General features: G+C 35.2%; 1 pseudogene; it reads right to left on the minus strand.

The window, feature by feature from the left end:
* Window positions 1-10,051: 10,051 nt before the first annotated feature.
* On the minus strand, window positions 10,052-18,367 carry LOC101338430 (uncharacterized; annotated as a pseudogene).
* Between the last annotated feature and the right edge of the window lie 2,282 nt (window positions 18,368-20,649).

Genomic DNA, 20,649 nt, shown 5'->3' on the forward strand with positions numbered 1-20,649 from the left:
TCCACCTCACTTATCTGTTCTTCTGCCTCAGTTATTCTGCTATTTATTCCTTTTAGTGTATTTTTAATTTCAGTTATTGTATTGTCCATCATTGTTCTTTAGTTTTTCTAGGTTCTTGTTAAACATTTCTTGTACCTTCTCGATCTATGCCTCCATTCTATTTCCAAGATATTGGATCATCTTTATTATCATTACTGTGAATTCTTTTTCACGTAGAATGCCTAGTTCCTCTTCATTTATTTGGTCTTAATTCTTTTTCACATAGAATGCCTAGTTCCTCTTCATTTATTTGGTCTTGTGGGTTTTACCTTACTCCTTCATCTGCAACATATTGTCTTCTCATTTTGTCTCACTTACTGTGTTTGAGGTCTCCTTCCCACAGGCTGAAGGGTCATTATTCCTCTTTCATTTGGTGTCTGTCCCTGGTGGGTGAGATTGGTCCAGTGGCTTGTGTTGGCATCCTGGTGGGAGGTACTTGGTGCCTGTGCTCTGGTGGGTGGAGCTGGATCTTGTCCTTCTGATAGGCGAGGCCATATCAGGTAGTGTGTTTTAAGGTGTCTCTGAGCTTAGTATGACTTTAGGCAGCCTGTCTCTGTTGGGTGCATTTGTGTTCCTGTCTTGCTTGTTGCTTGATGTAAGGCATCTAGCACTGGAGCTTGCAGGTAGTTAGGTGGCGCTGAGTCTTGGAGTCTAGATGGAGGCTTCTTGGAGAGATCTCGCTGATTAGTATTCTTTGGGCCCAGGAATTCTCTGGCAGTCCAGCATCCTGCACTTGGCGCTCCCACCCCAGAGGCTCAGGCCCAACCCCAAGCTGGGGAACCAAGACCCCGCAAGCCACACAGTGAGACAAAAAAAAAATAAGGTGGGGGGAAGAGAACAAACAGACGAACAGAACCCAAGACAAATAGTGAAGACACAAACAGTAACAACAACAGCTTAAAAAAAAAAGTGAACAAATAAAACCAAAGTGAAATGGTAAAAGCAAAACCAAACAAAAACAAACTAACAAAGAAACACACACATACGAAAAAAGAAACAAAAACAAGGAAAACAAAAAACGAGAACAACCAGATAGAAGAACCCCAAAATAAAATTGAACAATTAAAAACAAAACTAAAACCAACAACAAAAGCAGAATGTGAACTAAAAAAATAAGCAAAAAAATAAATAATTAAAAGAAATGCACAAAACAATCAAAAATTAAAAACAAAAGAAAAAACAGAAATCACTGAAAAAGTAAAGTAAAAATAGAAAAATAAAAAGAATAAATATTAAATTTTTTTAAGAAATTAAAATAGAAAAATAATAAACAACAAAACAAAACATAAAAAAATAATAGTAGTAATAATATTTTTCTGGGGTCTCAGTTTTGAGTGGCCTTGCCCCCATCGTGAGTCACAGCTAACCTCCGTTTCCCTAGGAGGCCCTCCAATACCTCTAGGTATATCTCTGGACCCACTGTGGGCACTGTGGGGGAAGCTCAGATTCTGACCTGGCCCAACTCTCACATGTACTTGCCCTCACAAACCAGTTTCAGTTGTGGGAACACTCATTGTCCATTCAGATATTCCATATATGCAGAGTTTACCAAGCTGATCATGGGGATTTAATCTGCAGCTTGTGCAGCTTCATGGAAAGATTTTTGTTCCTCTTCCTTAGTTGCCCCACCCCTGGGGCTCAGCTGTGGTTTTAGCCCCACCTCTGCATGTGGGCCACCTACAGGGGTCTGCTCCCGAAGCTGCCCTGGAGTACTCAGGTCTGCCCCAGTAAGGACAGGGTGTGGAGGTGGCACAGCTGCAGGGTCGTGGGAGCCCCAGTGGTGACAGGTGTGTGTGGGGGTGGTCAGCAGCTGCGAGAGATCTAGTCCCACTGGTGAGGAGGTGCATGGGGAAGCCAGTGGCCACAGGCACGAGAGACTTGGCCCCAGTGGGAGCCTTTCATAGTGCCCGGCAGCCATTGTGTGAGGATCAATCCTAGCAGTAGCCTATCTTAGTGCTGGCAGCAGACGTGAGAGGGCCAGCCTTGGTGGGGACCTTACTTAGTGCTAGTGGCAGGCATGAGAAGGCCAGCCCCGGTAGGGACTTTTCTTAGTGCCTGGCAGCAGGCACATGTGTGCCAGCCTTGGTGGGGACCTTTCTTAGTCTATTTGTAGACTTTTTGATGATAGTCATTTTTACAGGTGTGAGGTGATTTCTCATTGCAGCTTTGATTTCCTTTTCTCTGGTGATTTGAGCACATTTTCATGTACCTGTTAGCCATCTATATGTCTTCTTTAGAAAAATGTCTATTCAAACCTCTGCCCATTTTTAAATAGGATTGTTTGGGGGTTTTTTGCTGTTGAATTGTATGAGCTCTTTATATAGTTTAGATGTTAATCCCTTATGAGATACATGATTTGCAACTATTTTCTACCATTTGGTAGGTTGCCTTTTCATTTTGTTGATGGTTTCCTTTGCTGTGCAGAAGCTTTTTAGTTTTGTGTAGTCCCATATGTTTGTTTTTCCTTTTGTTGCCTTTGGTTTTGGTGTTAGACCTGAAAAAAATCTTTGCTAAGACTGATGTCAAGGAGATTACCACCTGGGTTTCTTCTCCTAGGGATTTCATGGTTTCAGGCCTTACATTCAAGTCTTTAATCAATTTTGAGTGAATGTTTGTGGTGTTAGATAGTTGTCCAGTTTCATTCTTTCATATGTGGCTGTCCAGTTTTCCCAACAATATTGAAGAGACTGTCCTCTTCCTATTTATTCTTGGTTCCTTTGTCATAAATTTTAATTGATATATGCATATGATATATGCATAAGTTTATTTATGGGATCTCTATACTGTTGATCTCTGTGCTTGTTTTTAGGGCATTCCATACTGTTTTGATCACTATAGCTTTGTAATACAGTTTGCAATCAAGGAGTGCGATACCTCCAGTTTTGTTCTTTTTTCTCATAATTGCTTTTGCTATTCAGGGTTACAATTTATTTTTTATATTGATCTTGTATGAAACAATCTTGTCAGATTCACTTATGATTAATGGCTTTTCTGAAATTCTTTTACACTTTCTATGTAAAAATTATGGTCTTTGTTAATAATGACTTTATACATTTAAATTCTTATAAAACTCTCTCTCCATTATACCTTGTTTCAATAACTAGGACATTCAGAGCAGATTGACTAGAACTGATAATAATGGTCATTCTCTTTTTTCATTAAGGGGAGGAATTTTAGTAATCCACAATTACTTATCAGGAATGATAATGGCAGATGTAGGTATTTTTGAAGGTATTTTTTTGGCCACTATCTTTTTTCTTTTTACTTTGCTAAGTGTTTTTATTTTATTCCATAAACAAATGACATTTTACCAAATGCTTTTTCTGCATCTGCTGTGAAAACCATGGTTTTGCTTTTTTCTGTTCATTTTATGAATTATGTATTTTCACATTAACCATTCTCATAGCTCTTTTTTTTTTTAAACTCAGATGTGTTTGATTTCTTTCTCATTCATGTATTGGCTTCCTTGGAATTGATTGTTATTTTATTGGTTTTCCTTTTATGAAATTTAGTTTATATGGTTGTATTTGTTTTTTATTGCTTCCATAACAAATTACCCTAAATTTAGTACCTAGACAAATAAATTTATTATCTTATAGTTCTGCAGGTCAAGTTCAACACAAGTCTCACTGGGCTAAAATCAAGGTTTTGGCTGTGTTCTGTTTACTTTAGGAGAGATTCTGTTTCTTTACTTTTTCCAGCTTCTAGAGGCCTCTGCATTTCTTGATTCATTATTCCCACCACTCCCATTAGAGCCAGCATCAGCTGGTAGAGTCCTTTACACATCACATATGTCTGATCAACAGAGATGTGATTTCATCTTTTTGACTCTGACCTTACCTGGCTCACCTGGGGAAAGTCCTCTACTTTTAGTAGGTAGCTTGGACCTACCCAGATTATCAAGGATAATCTCCTCATCACAAAATCTTTTACCTTACGGATATCTTCAAAGTTTTTCTTAACTTAAGGTAAAATATTCACAATTTTCAGGTATTAGGATGTGGACAACTTTGGGAGTGGGGGGATTTATTCTTCCTACTATGTGGTTACTCTACAGTTCTCTCTGTACATTGTTGCCATAAAGTAGTCTAAAACCAATTATTACTTATATATTTCCCCAGTAATGCTAGAAACTTAGAACACTTTAGATGCACATACTCCTCCAGACTTTGAATTTTAATTCTCCCCTGGATATTACCAGCTTATTTGTTTTCATTTGTTTATAATCAATATTAATTTATATTTATTTATATATTTCCATTTCATTCATACCTTCCTGTATTTCCTGCTTCCCTCTGAAATTGTTCATCTTCTTTTTAAAATTTCCTTTTATATTTTATATAATGCAGTTTTGCTGGCCCCAAGTTATTTCAGCTTTCATTTTTATGAAAACAGCTTTGCTTCTGTGTGTTTTGTTGTATTTGTGATGTATTTTTTATTTGGGGTTACTTATTATGCAGCAGCAGTAACTGGAACACACTCGGGTGTTTCATTTATTCCTTTAATAAAGAAGCTGTTTTCTAGATCCAGAGATAGCAACCTATTGCTGCTGGTCAAATCTAGCCTGCCATCTGTATGGTTTTTTTTAAAATATATACTTTATTCTTTAGAGAAGTTTTACGTAAACAGCAAAACTGAGCGGAGGCAGAAACATTTCCCATATACTCCCTTTCCACACATATGCCAAGCCTCCCACACTATCGAAATGTCTTACATTTATTAAAATAAATGAACGTATATAGATAACATCATTATCACCCAACATCCATAGTTTACATTAGGGTTCACTCTTGGTGTTGTACATTCTGTGGTTTTTGACACATGTATGACATGCATCTATCACTAAAGCATCATACAGAGTAGTTTCAGTGCCCTAAAAATCCTCTGTATGCCACCTATTTATCCTTTCTTCCCCCCTCCCCCTGGCAAACACTGATCCTTTTACTATCTCCATAGTTTTGCTTTTTCCAGAATGTCATATAATTGGAATCATACAGCTTGTAGCCTTTCGGATTGGTTTATTTCACTTAGTAATATGCATTTAAGATTTCTCCATGTCTTTTCATGGCTTGATAGCTCCTTGCTTATTAGTGCTGAATGCTATCCCATTGTCTGGATGTACCACAGTTTTATTTGTCCACTCACTTACTGAAGGGCATCTTGCTCCCAAGATTTATCAATTATGAATAAAGCTACTATAAACATCCATGTGCAAGTTTTGTGTGAATATAACTTTCCAACTCATTTGAATAAATACCAAGTGAAATTGCCACATCCTATAGTTAGTTTTGTAAGAAATTGTCAAATTATCTTCCAAAGTAGCTGTACCATTTTGCATCCCCAGAAACAGAATGAGTGTTTCTGTTGTTTCACATCCTCACCAGCATTTGGTGTTGTCATTGTTCTGGATTTTGACCATTCTAATAAGTGACTATATCAACATTGTGTTAACTTGTATTTCCCCAATGATATATGATGTTGAGCATGTGCTTATTTTCATATGCTTATTTTCTATCTATACATCATCTTTGGTGAGATGTCTGTTCACGTCTTTTGCTTTTTTTTAATCAATTGTTTTCTTATTGTTGAGTTTGAAGTGTTCTTTGTATATTTTGGATAATAGTCCTGTATCAAGTATGTATTTTCCAGATATTTCTACACTAGTCTGTGGTTTGTATTTTATAGAGAAGTTATTAATTTTAATGAATTCCAGCTCATCAATTCTCTATTGGATTATGTCTTCCATGTTGTATCTAAAGAGTCATCATACGCAAAGTCATCTAGGGTTTCTCCTATGTTATCTTCTGGGAGGTTTATAATTTTGTGTGTTACATTGAGGTCTGTGATCCATACTGAGTTAAAATTTTAAAGGGTTATAAGTTCTATATCTAGATTTTTTTTTTGGCATGTGAATGTCTAGTTATTTCAGCACCATTTGTCAAATATTACTAGGGATGTAATGTACAACATGGTAGATATAGACACCTTATCTCTGTTCTTCAGGCAGTAGAGGGTGCAGAGTAATCAGCAAGTACAGAGGCACACAGTTGTTCCTAATTTTACCGCTAATCCTTTTGTGATAATAGCCTGAATAATTTCCTTCATTTATGCTGCTCTGAGTACTTAGGAGCCTAATGCTTCTCAGCTGAATACTATACAGAGAAAACAATGCCTGAAACTTCAGAAAAAATAAAATTGCCACCTCAAATTTGTTTTTATGTCCCTTAAACTCATTTTCCCTATAGTATTTGAACTATGTAATATAGGTGATAAAGTAGTCAAAGAGTTTATACAATAAATGGAAAATTCTTAAAAAGGTCAATATTTTTAAAATTATGTGTAAGGTAGAATGAGGACATGAATAGCTTTGTGGCTGAGGGGGAGATGAGGTTGACCATAGACGTATACAGGCTAGACCAGGAGTTCGAGTTAAGGCATGGAATTTCTGCAGACCACTTTTATTTTTTTATACAACATTATCAAAACTCCCCCCAAAACACAATAATAACGAAAGTCCTGAAATATCAGTATTCACATACTTCAAAATCAGAGGATTTCCTTTTGTACAAAGCATAAAATAACATGGAATAACAGTTTCAAAAAGAAACTCAGATTTTAATCACAAAACCTAAACTGAAAACAAAACGTTACTTTGCTGGTTAGTCATAAGGAAATTAGTATGTCTAGTATGAAAATTCTGTAGCAGGGCATTATTTTCACTAAAAATTCACAGCTTAGTAGAGGTTCAGTTATATAACATTAGGTTTATCCAGAAAAATAATTTTTACATAATAACAATGAGAAATAGTAATTTGGACTTTTTGGGGTTGCTTTGTTTTTTGTCCCCTGAAAGCTTTGTTTTACTTTTTTATTCCCATTTTATATCCTTAGTGTGAATGGGTTTTTAACCTACTGTAATGAATTATCTTCTGTTTAGTAAATCAAGCTGAATTTTGGTTGTCCAGTGTAGCAGGCAAAATATCAAGAATGTAAAAGATTACCTAATTTATTTATTTGTTCAGATGTTTAAAACATTATGTGCTGGCACTGTATTAAATAATATGGCTATTACATAATAAATAATATGGTCTGCATACCTGCTCTCACAAAACATACTGTATCTCATATCTAGATATTTTAGCCATCCATCTAACTAGGAAATAAGTTTTTTTTAATTTATATACACATATTTTTGATGCTATTGTTGTGACCTCAAAGATAACATGCTTATTCTACACAGTAATGATTTCTGAGTACAGTATATTTCCTTCAAACTCTTTTTTTTCTGTAAGTATTAAGATTATATTTCAAAAGCATGCTTTTAAAAGACAATACAATCATACATATATACAAAATAAATCCCTGATTGTTATAAAATTTTATTTATCCAGCATGTTAGGGTATCTCTGCCAGCTTTTTTATAGCTAACAGTCCCGCATCTTGCAGTGCACACAACGCAGGGTTATTTCTTGCTCACATAACAGTCTGATGTACATCAGATTGCTCTTGAGGACTTTCTTCTACATAATTTGGTCATCCAAATCATTCCAGTTTGTGACTGTCCATCCTTCAGGCCTTCCTCAGGGTCCTCTCCCAGGGCCTTCCTCAGGGTCCTGCACAGGGCGCTGCACATGGTCCTCTGTATTGAGAGGCCCTGAAACAACAGTCTGTGCAGGGATTTTAAGGCATGTGTAGACTCAGCCACATGGCCCCCACTGGACTGTAAGGAAACTGGACACTGACGTTTATTGTGTGTCCAGGAATGATGAATCTGTCTCTGTCATATCTGAGACACTCTGTGGCAAGAATTATGTATGGTCACCTTTATAAATCAACCCCTTTGTGAAAAAAAGTTGTTAGGAATTTGAAATTCAATGTATAAATCAAATATTTTGTGACAAGATTTTATTTTGAAATACTTGTAACTGTCTCATAGAATTTTTAAAATATTTTCATGTATTTTATTTTTTAAAACACTTATAATTTTGCAAGCTAGCAGTAAAATATTGTCAGTATTTTACTGATTAGCACTGTATGCCTTTAAAGCTAACTGGAACATTGTTTCATTGTAAATGATTGTAAAGTAAAATGATCATTTCAAATGCCAAATTAGTCTCAAGTAACATATGAACCATTATTATCTTTGGCTTTATGCACAAAGATGTATTTCAAAGATGACCTTAATATTAGTATGTTTTGTCAACCTAACACATCAAAGTACCACATTTTAAAGCAGTTTTTACTCTCTGAAATTATTATATAAAGAGGCATATCAGAAAGTTGACAAATCAGCTATAAAAACAAGATACTGCATAACTTAGAGTCCCTTATTTTTTAGAAGAATGAGGAAAATAATGAAAATTTTCATGGTACAAGTATCAGTACACATATGGTTTAGTGTATGTCAGTATTCTCATGCTTTACTTATGAGTTTGACCTTACCAAAAAGCCTTCAAGGGGCTTCCCTGGTGGCTCAGTGGCTGAGAGTCCGCCTGCTGATGCAGGGGACATGGGTCCGGGAAGATCCCACATGCCGTGGAGCGGCTAGGCCCGTGAGCCATGGCCGCTGAGCCTGCGCGTCTGGAGCCTGTGCTGTGCAACGGGAGAGGCCACAGCAGTGAGAGGCCCACGTACCACACACACACAAAAAAAGCCATCTAAATGTCCAAGGTAATTCACAGGGGCAGCTAGAAGCCTGAAATAAAATTTCTCAGTGCAAAAGATTCCAAGCCATTCATATAATTTTAAATGGAAACCTAGACATTTAGCTCCTATTTTTGTTTTCATCTGAAAAATCTTTTGAAAATATGGAAAAATATTTAAACCCAATTTTCCCCATACATTAAAAAAAAAAGGGTGGATTTTTCATTTCCTGTTTTCAAATAAGAGCATTCTTCAGAGCTAGGGGTTAAGTTCTAAGCTACAATCCACTGCTTATTAGCATGCCTGTTTTGTATACCAGTAGAATCAAGTCCAGTTTTGCCATTTGTGGCTAACTATGGCAAGAAACAAGAGCATGTGTTTGCCATAAACAGCTCTGGCTAACAGCAAACTGCTTATATTGAACAGATCAAATTATCTATAAGGACCACAGCCAAATCCCACTACTAATGCTTGACTACTATATCATTTTTTTCCAATTTGTGAAATATATTTAAAGCTAGTAGCTGAAATGAAAGTTCCTAAACATGAGAAATATTATTAAACTTTTTAAGGACAACATTTTACAAATTATTTTCATTACGACCAAATACAAAATAAGAGGTTCCTACTACTTCTACTACTCAACTACTTAGAAATGTAACATGAATTTAAAAATAACTACCCTAATTTATCCAGAGAACAAATCAGTTATTGAAGAGGATTTATGTCAAAGTGCAAAAAAATAATTCTTGATCATCATATTAACACATAAGGAAATAAACTAAAGCTTGTAAAAGTACCCTCTATAACAATAATGTTTTATATTAGTTGGCTTCAGGATAGAATATTTTTTAAACCAAATTAACCCAACAAACTGGAAAATATCATGCATGAATGTTCTAAAAAAATTTCTTAAATGACCAGTGCAGAGACTAATATTAGCTGTTCACTCTAGGAGTTGTTTCACATGGTATTTTGCAAAATATCCAAGGAAAACAAGGCAACGTTCTATAATATGCCACAATTTTTATTGCAACATGGCCATTTTTGCGAGGGTGGGGAGTTTGTTTTCGAGATCAGTGTTCCATTCAAGGCTCTTTTATACAGAAATTGCCATCATGACATATTCAAAATATCTTCAGTGTTGCAAGACTTACATGGTAAACATAAAACTCCTACACTTATTCAGTGGTGTACACTCAATAGAAAACGAAAAGGCCTCGACAACAGCTATTTTTTTTTTTACATCTTTATTGGAGTATAATTGCTTTACAATGGTGTGTTAGTTTCTGCTTTATAACAAAGTGAATCAGTTATACATATACATATGTTCCCATATCTCTTCCCTCTTGCCTCTCCCTCCCTCCCACCCTCCCTATCCCACCCCTCTAGGTGGTCACAAAGCACCGAGTTGATCTCCCTGTGCTATGCGGCTGCTTCCCACTAGCTATCTATTTTACGTTTGGTAGTGTATATATGTCCATGCCACTCTCTCACTTTGTCACAGCTTACCCTTCCCCCCTCCATATCCTCAAGTCCATTCTCTAGTAGGTCTGTGTCTTTATTCCTGTCTTACCCATAGGTTCTTCATGACTTTTTTTTTCTTAGATTCCATATATATGTGTTAGCATACAGTATTTGTCTTTCTCTTTCTGACTTACTTCACTCTGTATGACAGACTCTACATCCATCCACCTCACGACAAATACCTCAATTTTGTTTCTTTTTATGGCTGAGTAATATTCCATTGTATATATGTGCCACATCTTCTTTATCCATTCATCCAATGATGGACACTTAGGTTGTTTCCATCTCCTGGCTGTTGTAAATAGAGCTGCAATGAACATTTTGGTACATGACTCTTTTTGAATTATGGTTTTCTCAGGGTATATGCCCAGTAGTGGGATTGCTGGGTCATGTGGTAGTTCTATTTGTAGTTTTTTAAGGAACCTCCATACTGTTCTCCATAGTGGCTGTACCAATTCACATTCCCACCAGCAGTGCAAGAGTGTTCCCTTTTCTCCACACCCTCTCCAGCATTTATTGTTTCTAGATTTATTGATGATGGCCATTCTGACTGGTGTGAGGTGATATCTCATTGTAGTTTTGATTTGCATTTCTCTAATGATTAATGATATTGAGCATTCTTTCATGTGTTTGTTGGCAATCTGTATATCTTCTTTGGAGAAATGTCTATTTAGGTCTTCTGCCCATTTTTGGATTGGGTTGTTTGTTTTTTTGTTATTGAGCTGCATGACCTGCTTATAAATTTTGGAGACGAATCCTTTGTCAGTTGCTTCATTTGCAAATATTTTCTCCCATTCTGAGGATTGTCTTTTGGTCTTGTTTATGGTTGCCATTGCTGTGCAAAAGCTTTGAAGTTTCATTAGATCGCATTTGTTTATTTTTGTTTTTATTTCCATTTCTCTACGAGGTGGGTCAAAAAGGATCTTGCTGTGATTTATGTCATAGAGTGTTCTGCCTATGTTTTCCTCTAAGAGTTTGATAGTTTCTGGCCTTACATTTAGGTCTTCAATCCATTTTGAGCTTATTTTTGTGTATGGTGTTAGGGAGTGATCTAATTTCATACTTTTACATGTACCTGTCCAGTTTTCCCAGCACCACTTATTGAAGAGGCTGTCCTTTCTCCACTGTACATTCCTGCCTCCTTTATCAAAGATAAGGTGACCATACGTGTATGGGTTTATCTCTGGGCTTTCTATCCTGTTCCACAGATCTATATTTCTGTTTTTGTGCCAGTACTATACTGTCTTGATTACTGTAGCTTTGTAGTATAGTCTGAAGTCAGGGAGTCTGATTCCTCCAGCTCCGTTTTTTGGAGAATAGCTATTTTAAGAAGATACACAGGTAACAGGAATTAACACAAGGTACTAGGATAAATTGATGACACAGTTAACACAACTGAAATTCCTTTTGGGTTGGGGGATTAAACTCATTACAAAAAAAGTGCTTTCCATGCATAGTGTTATATCCATGCTGCCATGTCACCAAAAGTAGGCTTGCCAAGGCAAGTGAAGTGTACGAATGCTCCAGCCTCACAAAACTGCAATCAAGTGCAACTATAAATAATACTGAATAAAGTTTACCATCTCACCAGTGAATAGTACTTTCAAGGCATTCAATTAGCCTAAGCCTTTTCAGTATTCTAAGCTATTCACATTGACAATCACCTTCATTGTAGTGCTTGCTACAAGGGAGACATATAACTAGTTGTTTGGGCTAAAATATAACGGGAAGGCATTCCTTGGGTTCTACATAAAAGTAATAGTTTAATGGCAATCTCTGATAGGCTGCTTACATGAATGATATTTCCTTCGTTCATTGTGTTGTTAGGACCCAGTGGGAAGAGAAAGGAAAAAAAAAAACCCACCCAAAACCTAATACTATTCTAGTTGCCTGAGCTGGTGTAACGGAAGCTCCTCAAGATCCAGATGGCACTTGACTTTGATTTCACAGGGTTTTCCTTCAAGTGAAACTACTACATTGCCTCTCACTTTCTCTCCAAGTGTCAAACGGTCCTTTATTATCATCTAAGCCATTTTCTTGCCACTCATGTTATTACCTCTAAATTTCTTTTTAGTGGCATCTATAGAGCTAGCATAAATCATCTTTTTAAAGGTGCACTTTCAGAAGCCCAGAATATAAATACTAGGTCTTCTTTCTTAGACTCTTTTGTTTTCTATGTGGCATCTTATTATCAGCAATCATTCCTAGGTAGCAACTTCACAAAAGGTGCGTAGGGGTCCTCTACAGTATCACCAGTGTCACCCACCAAGATCTGTTTTGCCTCCTCTACAATTACTTGTCTTCTGTCATCGCCTAAACAGAAGAGAACAGCTTTCTTATTTCGCTGTCTTGTGTAGAAGATTACCTTACGTTCCTATCATTAACAACTTTGATGACCTCATCATTCACTATAACTCCAGAAGCCAGTTTCAGAGCACGCACGTGGAGTAAAATCAGGAAGCAGAGGGCAAAGGCGGCGTGCCGGGCCATGGGAGGAGCTCCGAGGTCCCTTTCGCGCTCCTGGCCACACCCCAACACCAGACCCCCGCCCTCCCTCCCCCGCGGCAGGGCCGGCGGGCAGGTAGAAGGAGAGCAGAAGGGCCGCAGCGCCCACCTTGGAGGCCACATTCCGGTTAAAATGGCGGTCTCTGGCCCGGGGCCGCGCTCCCCACCCCGGGGGCCCGCAGGCTGCGCGCCTGCCTTACCAGGAGGCTGTCGGCTGAGGCTACAGCGGCGGCTCAGGCTCCCCCTCGGTGGTGCCGTGGGGAGAAGGAGGGGCGGGCGGGCGGGCTGCAGTGAGCGCGGGGCACGCCCTCGAAGAATGTTTGCAGTGAAGAAAATTAGCGTCATGGACCTCTGGACACTTAAGATAAAGCGCACGTTTTTAATAAACTCTGGTGTTTAATTATTCATTTGACTGAAAAAAAACTCCAAGAAGGCAGTTATGTCTGTGGCCACCCCAGGCTCTTAAATGTATATTGAAAGAACAAAATTTGCTTTTTAAAATATCTTAGAGGCAGTAACAGCAGTACCAAGCATAAAATATTTAGTGCTTAAAATATGCAAGGGTCCAACTCAAACACGTTATTCCTTAAAAATTAGAATAACAACCAAAGAGCTGTTTGTTATTCAAACAAGAATAAATAGATATATTTTCCATGTTTTTATCTATATTCTAACAAAAAAGAAAAGCTATTTTTTATTCATATTCTTTGTAATATTTAGATTATTAAAATCATCAATGAAGTAGGAAAATATTGTAGTTAGATAGGAGATACCACAACACAAAGTATGGGTTAACATTTCTTCATTTCTAATAGTCCTCAATATTTCAGAAGATGTAGAAAATTAACATTTTCATGCTGTGGTTGATGGTCATATGTATGCAGTACACTGTTTCAAAAGAACAATTTTTAATTCTTTCTGTTTATGAAGAATTAGAAAGTTAAACTTGAAAATGTACGTAATAGGCTTGTTGGGTCTTATAAATGTTTATATGGTTAATGGCACTATTCTTGCACAAAATGGAAATGTATCTATTGTCATGCATTCAGATAAATATGGGATTCTCTGAACATGAACTATAAAACTATTTAGAATATTCAACTATAAGCAGTGACGAATAAGTAAACTAAAGTCAATTTATTTTTTAAATATAATCTTGTTAAACTCCTGTATACCTAGTTTTTCTTTTGATGTTTTATTGATTTTAAACTTCAATAATTAGAATGTATCTTCTATCAAATTTTTTTTAATTTATATGAAACATGGAGAAAATGATAACTAACCACAGAGTAATTTATTGATTCCTAGACATTCTTGTTTCAACTATATCTCTCATTCCCCTGCCTCCAGAAGTCTTAGGAAGTGAATTTGCTTTTTGGACGACAAGATGTTCCAGGTGTTTCTTGTGTTTTCCTACCCCGTCCTGAATTTAACCACCTCTCCAAGAATCCCTAAGACATTTTAATGTTTAAATACATTCAGCTACCATCATCTAGGTGCTGGTGAACATCTTCATTGCTACTAGGTCCTTGTTCCTAGGCCCTTTAGGTGGACAGATGAAGGTTTTAAGATTAAAAAAACATGAATTCTAACTGGTATTTCAAAAATAAATTTAGAAACACAGAATTTTTATTCCTTTTCATTAAAAAATTTCTACTACTTTGTTCTAATGTTGAAAATATTGGCTCCGAATAACATCAGCAAAATGTTTTTATACTTTACATATAATTTTTTTTTTTTTTTTTGGCGGTATGCGGGCCTCTCACTGTTGTGGCCTCTCCCGTTGTAGAGCACAGGCTCCGGACACGCAGGCTCAGCGGCCATGGCTCACGGGCCCAGCCGCTCCGCGGCATGTGGGATCTTCCCGGACCAGGGCACGAACCTGCGTCCCCTGCATCGGCAGGTGGACTCTCAACCACTGTGCCACCAGGGAAGCCCTACATATAATTTTTGAATACCAATATCGTTAATAAGAATAGACTTACTGAATCAGTATTTTACAATTTAGATTATATATTAGAATATTCTAATATAGTACATACATTAGTATATTTATGTATATATGTATATTTTATCTTTATATACATCCAATTATGATTGTAGAGTCAAATTACTGTAACTTCAAATCACTTGAAATGTGCGTTGCTGATAACCCAATAGTAATTTTGCATTAAAAATATTGCTAATTTTTATACTTAATTTTATGATCATGTTAAACTACTTACAGGTTCTATAGTAAAAACTTACAAGAGTTACCTCATGGAAGTTTTATTACTATTATGTCCTCTCTATTCTGCTTCTTCCCTCATTGCATAGAGCAATATTCTATTGTTTTTACTATTTCGTTTCATTTTTGTAAACTGTAAATCATTGCGTTTCTACATTGTATTCCTTCTTCATTAGGTACACTGAAATATACATACATGCTGATTTACACATTAATCTTAGCTAAATACATCCTAGAACTAACTTTATAGAAATAAAGAGAAATATTTTCTATTGCTCTATATAGCTATTATGTAATATAATAATGCAACCTCTAAAAAGGGTCTTTTTTTAAATTGTAGTGTAATTGACATATAATGTTATATTAGTTTCATGTGTACGACATAATAATTTGATACTTGTATACATTGTGAGATGATCAACACAATAACTCTGGTTAATATATCTGTCACCATACATGGTTCAAAAAAAATTGTTTCTTCTTGTCATGAGAACTTTTAAGATTGATTCTCTTAGCAAATTTCATATATGCAAGAGTGTTATTATAGTCCCCATGCTGTACATTACATCTCCATAATTTATTTATTTTATAACTGGAAGTCTGTACCTTTTGATCCCATTCAACCATTTTTCCCATCTCCCACACCCCACCCTCCACCACTGGCAACCACAAACCTGTTCTCTGTATCTGAGTGTAGTTACTTAAGGTTTTTTTAAACTTTTTTTGTTTGTTTCTCATTTAAGTGAGATCATACATAAAGTATTTCTCTTTCTCTGTCTGATTTATTTCATTTAACATCATGCCCTCAAAGTCCATCTGTGATATCAATATAGTTATATTTCCTTCTTTTTTATGGCTGAATAATATTCCATTGTATATGTGTGTGTATGTAAACACACACACCACATCTTTGTCCATTCATCCATCTACGGACACTTAGATTGTTTCCACATCTTGACTGTTGTAACGCTGCAATGAACATGGGGTTCATATACCTTTTTGAGTTAGTGTTTTTGTTTTCTTTGAATAAATACCCAGGGGATTGCTGTATCATATAGTAGTTCTATTTTTAATTTTTTAAGGAACCACCATGTATGTTTTTTTTCATAGTGGCTGCACCAGTTTACATTGCCATCAACCATGCACAAGTGTTTCCTTTTCTCTGTATCCTCACCAACACTCCTTACTTCTAGTCTTTTTGATAATAGCCATTTTAACAGGTGTGAGGTGATATATCATTCTGGTTTTGATTTGCATTTCCCTGATGTTTAGCAAAGTTGAGCATGTTTTCTTTGAAAAAAAAAGTTCAGATCCTCTGCCCATTTTTAATTGGATTTTTTTAAATTGGTTTTTTTGCTGTTGAGTTGTATGAGTTCTTTATATATTTTGGATGTTAACCCCTTATCATGTATGATTTCCAACTAGTTTTTCCCATTCAGTAGATTACCTTTTCATTTTGTTGATGATTCCTTTGCTGTGCAGAAGGTTTTTAGTTTGATGTAGTCCCACTCCTTTATTTTTGCTTTTGGTGTGAGATTCAAAAAATCATTGCCAAGACCAATGTCAAGAGTAATACCACCTAGTTTTCTTGTAGGAGTTTTATGATTTCAGGTCTTACATTCAAGTCTTTATTCCATTTTGAGTTAATTTTTGTGTTTAATGTAAGATGGTCCAGTTTCCTATTTTTTTTTGGATTTGGCTGTCCAATTTCTGAAAACCATGTGTTGAAGAGTCTGTCTTTTTCCATTATATTTATTTCCTCCCCTTGTGCCTTTGTCATAAATGAACTGACCATAAATGTGGGGGTTTATTTCTGGACTCTATTCTGTCCATTAATCTAAGTGTCTGTTTCTATGCCAATACCATACCGTTTTGATTACTGTAGCTTTGTAGCATAGTCTGAAGTCAGGGAGTATGATACTTCCAGCTTTGTTCTTAAGATTGTTTTACCTATTCACAGTCTTTGTGAATTCATACAAATTTCAGAATTGTTTGTTCTATTTCTATAAAAAAAATTCCACTGAAATTTTATTATGGATTGCATTAAATCTGTAGATTGCTTGGGTGATATGAATATTTTAATAATATTAATTATTCCAATCCTTGAGCATAGGGTGTCTTTCCATTTATTTGTGTCTTCAGTTTCTTTCATGAATGTCTTACAATAATCTGTGTACAAGTCTTTCACCTCCTTGGTTAAATTTATTCCTAGGTATTTTATTCTTCTTTGATGTAGTTATAAGTGGGATTGTTTTCTTAATTTGTCTTTCTGATAGTTCATTGATTTGTGTATAGAAATGCAACAAATTTCTATACATTGATTTTGTACCCTGCAACTTGACTGATTTTATTATTTCTGACAGTTTGTGGTGGAGTCTCCAGGGTTTTCTATATATTATAACATGTAATCAGAAAATGCTCTTCCTTTGCACCTGGGATGGCTTTTATTTCTTTTTGTTGCCTATTTGCTCTGGCTAGGACTTCAATAATTTGAATAAAAGTGGTGAGAGTGGGTGTCCTTGTCTTGTTCCTAATTTTGAAGAAAAGGTTTTAGCTTTTCTCCATTTAGTGTGATGATAGCTGTGGGCTTGTCATAAATGGCCTTTATTATGTAGAGGTGTGTAAGCTGGATATCCACTTTGTTGAGTGCTATTTTATCATAAATAGATACTGAATTTGTCTAATGTTTTTTTGGCATCTATTGGGATGATTTTTATTCTTCATTTTCTTAATGTGGGATATCACATTGATAGATTTGCAGATGTTGAACCAACCTTGTATCCTTGGAATAAATCTCACTTGATGATGATGTATGATATTTTTACTACATTGTTGAATTCAGTTTGCAAATATTTTGTTGAGGATTTTTGCATGTATGTTCTTCAGGGATACTGGCTTTTAATTATCACCAACCTGATAAGCTTAGTTTCTTGTGATTGGTTTATTGGGAAAGTGGAATAGAAGTTGGGGAGCTAAAAAAAAAAACAAATAGTTGGGGGGCTAACAAGTAGACTGCTAGGAATAGAAATCAGTGATACTGAGGTAATACTCTTTCCCTTTTTAAATTAATTATTGTGGAACAGTATAATGCCTTCTGGATATAATGATGCGGTTTTTATAGCTCCCCTTACCTATGAATAAAGTGTATTATCATTGATTAAAAACAGCTCTTGTTGCCATTAATTCCAAGTATGTTTGATTGGTTATAATTCATTGAATTTCTATGCATGTCTATTTGAGTTTTACTTTGGGATATAAATAGAGAATAACCCTTGATGTCTTTACTTTGGGCACATGGGTGAAAATAACTCATTTTTTTCAATGCAGGTGAGAAGTCCAACACTATTATTACTTATTATTGTACTACAAGTAACAGCGTTCTTACTTATGTAAGTATACTTATTTATTTCTTAGTGAATGGTGTGGCAGTCACTGCATGTACACTCTGATCTTTATCACAATCACACTGAGACAAAATTAAAATCAACAGCAGTGCTTCCCTCCTTCAAGAAATCTTAATTGTCTCTGAAAGGACTATTAAGAAACATGAAAAGAATGTAGAAGACAGAATCAAGATGTAGATACAGATTCAGTAAACATATTACAATAAAAAAATAAGTAGTTTGAAATTATAAACCAAGCAATAACAACTAAGAATAGAAACAGAGGCAAGGAAAAAAACTATATAATAACATTAAAATTAACTATTTTTCAATGATATTGAAGTATACTATGAGCAAACATAGTAGGAAAGTATATAATAACATTAAAATTAACTATTTTTCAATGATATTGAAGTATACTATGAGCAAACATAAAAGGAAATTTAATTCACGCTCACGCTCAAGATTTACTTTTTATCACAAACTGATTGCTTTAAAAAAAATCACCAAGCCATTAATGTATTGCTTCATTTGATTTCAGATATTTCAATGAAAAAGTAATTCTATGACTGTATTTTAAGATCTTAGTTTTGCTAAGGCTTTCAGTTCTTTACTATATCTTGTTGCTGATCAAGAGAATTAAATTACACCTTAATGTCGTAGCACTCTAAATCTAGATTCAAAAAGGTCTAACTGATTCTGACTATAACATTCAAGTTAATTAGAGTTTGTTTAGTAGTTGCAAAATGTTGGGCAGTTAATCAAACTAGAAAAGACAAGGGTACTTCAAGCTGAGCAGAAATGTAATTTATCCTGACTGATTCTATTACCTATTAAAGATATGTTATTCAAACTAGCACCCGAAGTAATCAAATGCAAGTTTATAAACTAATGAAGTATATACTCTGATTTGAGAAAGGGACAAATAATTTTATGTCTAGAAATTATGCCGGACTACAGGACAACAAACTTATACTGTTCAAAGAGAGAAGGGGCAAGGGTGAGAAAGAGAGGCTGTGTCTGACTCTTACAGTAGTGAAAAAGACTCCAGGACTGTTTTTACTATGGCAATAATTTATATTATTGGTTAGTTTCTGGCTACCTGGTCGTCTAATAAAATAAATACATGTGGGTATTATTCCTTGTTTCTACCATCATATCAAATAATTTTATCATTTTTATATTATTGTGATATGGAACATGGATATGAATATACTGTTGATACTTTTGCAATGCTTATTTCATAGAACATGTTCAAATACATAACAAAAATAAACTAGTTTGTTGAAAAAGTTTTATGTCACATATTGGTCACTTTTCAAAAGTCCAGTGCAATCAAAACAGGTAATTACTTTCAAGAAACAAAGTTAAATCAAGGGTCAAAACCTCCAAAATCTAGCCTCACTATAATTGAAATGCACAGGATTCTGCTTTTATTTTATTTTTTTCTTTCACTTATACCCATGCTCAAAAGAATGTGGTCAATATTTTTAACATGCTTAAGTTAATATTTGTACTCATATTGTATTTATGTATTTAGTAATAATATTCTTTATGAAGGAATAAAAGTTTTTTTTTTAATTGGGTCAAACAAAGATCTGAAATAAAACTATATATGAATGGAAAATGGAAGGAAAATGTTTTCACAAAAATGCAATCCTGAAAATCTGTAAGACCTATGTGCAATGTTGGATAATATGTGTATTTTACGTAAGACCTAGTGTTCTTATATGTAAAAGGGAAACATTACAAATATTACAGAACATTAAAAAAGGGGCTGCATTAGTAGTCCTTGCCTTATATAGTTATTTCAAGGAACAAAAGAAAGCACATAAATCCTTAAGCATTGTATCTGACAAATAGTAAATATGTAAAAGGTAATCAGTGCTGCAATATTACAGAAGAGTGAGGTACTTCTTGAGATGAGATGATTACATTCAGTAGGACTGTGCCAAGTGAAAAAGTGGTAGCATATCCAATTCCTTCTCTTTAATCTTTGTAGAAAATTATTGTCCTTTTAAATTTCATATATATCCTCTTTTTTTTTTAGCGTTTCAAAGAATTGATAGTGGTCACAAAAGAAGCATTAGAGATTGAGATATGTTTTTCATATAATCATAAAACTAATTTCTGGAAGTTAACTTTAGGTAATAATTTTATCGGAAATTCTTAGTCGGATACAGCTTAGATAAAACTCAGAGAATCAGTTGGGGGATATTTGCTTCTAGAGAATATAGCAAGCATAGTTATCTCTTGTTCCCCTTCCTTTTTTAAAAAAAATTTTTGTTGGAGTACACTTGATTTACAATGTTGTGTTAGTTTCAG

This window comes from Tursiops truncatus, chromosome 5, assembly GCF_011762595.2.
Source record: "Tursiops truncatus isolate mTurTru1 chromosome 5, mTurTru1.mat.Y, whole genome shotgun sequence".
In the NCBI taxonomy this organism is placed as follows: Eukaryota; Metazoa; Chordata; class Mammalia; order Artiodactyla; family Delphinidae; genus Tursiops; species Tursiops truncatus.